Raw genomic sequence first — 3,817 nt, forward strand, 5'->3', positions numbered from 1 at the left:
TTTAAAAAAGGTCTCTAATTATTTCTCGTGCTGAAGCTCATAATACTTTTGTATTACAACTAATCACTAGGTAATTAAAAAATAGGACGATTAAACCTGTTGTTAAGTTGTTGTTGATGGTGGTGGAGGTGTTGTTGTTATTGTTGTTGTTATTGTTGTTGTTGTTGTTATTGTTGTTGTTATTGTTGTTATTGTTGTTATTGTTGTTGTTGTTTTTGTTGTTGCTGTCGTTTTTAGAATATTTTAAAATAATTTTATTTCATGTTTTCTTTAAAGGAGATATGTTCCGTGATTTTCTCTTCTTTGAACTATTAGTTTTCTCTTTTCTCGTTTTTTTTTTTTTTTTTCGAAAACCTGGCGTTTCGTCACTTTGGACAATTCAATAATGTTTATATAAAGCTACAGGTTATGTTTCAAATTTGATCAGAAATCGGTGGGTGGTTGGTAGGTGCTCTGGTGTGGTTTGCTTCTTCTTTCCTATAAAAAATCTGTCGTCTTTATCTCCTCTCCTTCTTTTTTGTGTTTGTTACTCTCTTGTAACACCTCTAATCTTCGGCACTTATAATATGACCTTACTGTGTTGCAAGTGCCGTAAAACACTTACTAAACTAAGCTAAAGATCAGAAATCGCTCTCAGATTCAGTCTTTCTAAAAGTGAGTCACTTATCAAAATAATATCTACCCTAGATTTATCAAGCTCTATCTGTCTGCTCAGTGAATAGTTTTGAAAATGTGACGTCAAAACTTTTGAATTTCACAACATGTAAAGCTTTTCTGAATGTAATTCTTTGAATATCTTCATAACGACTCTAAATAATCTTAGGATTTTGATAGAGCAGATAGAACATTTGGTTTGTGACCTCATGGTCTTGGTAACTTTAAAAAGGCCAAAAATGTCAGATAAAACTTTGTAAATCAAAGGTAACGATTTTTCACAGTCTGGCTGCTGGGATGCTGTACTCCCTCCATTAAAACATAGGTTGATCCCTTGCAATACCCAAACTGTGTCGATAGCGGCTTAAAACGTGACATTCAATACTGTAAGTCTTCTCCAGAAGAATGGACCCCTTTATCCGAACGTTGATTTTCGCGCTATAACAATAGTTTTATGTTTTGTATCTATAAAATCAATAGTACAAAGTTGTGTGGTATGAGTAATTTGGATCGATAACGACAACAACAAACAACAACTATTGTTTGGAGGGGGGACGAGGGGTTGAGGCTCTTGTGGCATAAAGGTGAAAGTGTTTGTCTCTCATTCGACAGGTCCCGGTTTTTCCTTCTCTTAAACATCTCCTTTCATCGTTTCCTGCTATGTATCAATGTTCTGACGTCTGATTTCGTCTCCACTTTCTTCCCCAACCCTTTCACACCTTAGGTTGCGCACGTTAAAGATCCCAAAATCGATAAGAGTAGGCTTGGGACGCCTCCCGAGCAAAATTCAAAATTTCCGACCATATTATAACAGTTGTCTTCCGAACGCTCATATGACCTTGTGCAGTTGCGAGTGCTTTATAACACTTTACAAAAAAATATTAAAAAACAACAACAAAAGCTACTGGATCGAGGGATTTTGACAAGGCTTAAGTAAACTTTCAAACCTCCTTGTTACAGTGCCCTATTTTTCACGAGTTAAAGAAAAAAACAAAACAAATCCAACTCAGCAGTACTGGACGCACCGTGGCTCAGAAATAACCCATTGATTCACAACTACCACCGGCCAGCACATTGTCATCCGACTCCCAGCCACTTCAAAGCTGCTTTCGTTACCAGTGCACTTTGTATGATCTGTCTTGCCCGTGGTCAATCTGCTGGCTCAAAGTGTCCCCTGTGCCTCTTTCCTGGGTCCCAGAGGCTCCTCAATAGCCTCCGGCACAAGACGCCTCCCATTAAAGCCCTGCCATGATTTGATTTGACATTCCGGGAAATGCGAGTACTTCGGTCCCCAAGTGTTGAAAGCGCTCTGCTGTACGCACTTCTGGCCCAGCTAAGTTGGTTATGCTGGAGAGAGAGTGTGTGTGAGGGTGAAGGGAGAGGAGGCAGGCCGGCAGAGAGGTGGAGGGGGAGAGAGAGATAGAGAGTGGGTGAGATAGAAGAGAGAAACAGTGAGCAGTAAAAGGGAGAGTGTGTGTGTGTGAGAGAGAGAGACAGAGAGAGAGAGAGAGAGAGAGAGAGAGAGAGAGAGAGAGAGATATGGAGGGAGGGTGGAAGGGAGGGGGTGTGAGAGAGAAGGAGAGGGAGAGTGGGGAAGAGATGAGAGAGACGCCACAGACAGAGACACGGACGGAGACAGGAAGAGACAATGACAAGGACAGAGAGATTAATGGCGAGAGAAAAAGAGAGCGAGAAAGAGATAGGGAGAGAGAGAGAGAGAGAGAGAGAGAGAGAGAGAGAGAGAGAGAGAGAGAGAGAGAGAGAGAGAGAGAGAGAGAGAGAGAGACAGAGAGAGACAGAGGGGGGGGGGAAGAGAGAGAGAGAGAGAGACGAGAGAGAGAGAGAGAGGGATAAGAAGGCGAGCTTTACATCTGTCAAAAATGCGTACGTGACTCCTGGTTTCCTTCAGACACGGAAGCTCCTTGCGTTTTGGTATTAACTTTCCAATGACTACTTTTAGACACAAAGTAAAAAGATGAGCACTGAATTGGATTTGCAATCATTTTCACCAAAAGCGTTGTAAGTTATTCAAAAAGTTGTAAAAAGGTATATTTTAAAGATTTGCTGTCATCTTTAACCAAAACCGGTATACGTGACTCAAACAGTAACTTGTAAGATGGTATATTATTATCATATAAATTTGTAAAACATTAATTAAATGTTCCAAAGAACGTTGATGGGCATAGGGTAAATCAAGCCGTAAATGGACTCGCATTAAGCGTCTGGTTCGAACCTCAATCAACTTTTCGGATAAGGGCGACTTTTTAAAGAACACATTGTATCACGGTCTTTCTGCTGAGATGTTGTATCCCCCATAACCTGGGTTGATCTTGACTGACAGGCATGGTCGAATCCTGCTTCCTGAATGATCTAAATAATGTCCCTGGTGGAGAGGGGGGGGAGCACGTATCACGCCTTCATTAAACATAGAAAGATCAATTTGAAAAATACTAAAATACGTAATTATGCATGCCAAGACCACCTCTCGCCCAGATACCTTGCCCACTTTAACAAAGCCGTCTGGTTACCCCAACATTAAATTTCTATCTGACATATTTTGGTCGTTTTGAGTTACTAAGACAATGAAATAAAAAAAACAACCAAAATCATGTTCTTACCTGATGCTCTATCAAAATCGTAAGATTATTCGGAGTCGTCATCTAGACATTTAAACAGAATTGCATTATCAAAGCTTTAAATTAAAAGAATTGAAAAAGCTTTACGTGTTGCAATATGAAATCATTTTTAACGTCAAATTTCTCCCCCAAAAAAGGTACTGAGCAGAAGAAAAACAACTTTGCAATTCTCGGGTAGCGAAGTGCCCAAACGTGAGACTACGTGTGTAGACGTTGTGTGCGTGTGTGTGTGTGTGTGTGTGTGTGTGTATGTGTGTGTGTGCATGCGTGCGTGTGTATGTATGTATGTGTGTGTGCGTGTGTATGTATGTATGTATGTGTGTGTGCTCACGAACCTTTTAATCGTCCCGGGGGTTAAAAAATAGACCGCCCCTTGTCCCTGTAATACATTTTCCCTCTATCCCAACCATCCTCGTTTACCAGGAAGCCGCCTATAGCTATTTTTCGCCGATAAATCGATGGACTAAGAGGATATCGATCTTCCAAGCAGTGCTTAAGAAATGCCCTGGGTAGAACTACTTCCTCCT

Source organism: Aplysia californica, unplaced genomic scaffold (assembly GCF_000002075.1).
Source record: "Aplysia californica isolate F4 #8 unplaced genomic scaffold, AplCal3.0 scaffold00283, whole genome shotgun sequence".
In the NCBI taxonomy this organism is placed as follows: Eukaryota; Metazoa; Mollusca; class Gastropoda; order Aplysiida; family Aplysiidae; genus Aplysia; species Aplysia californica.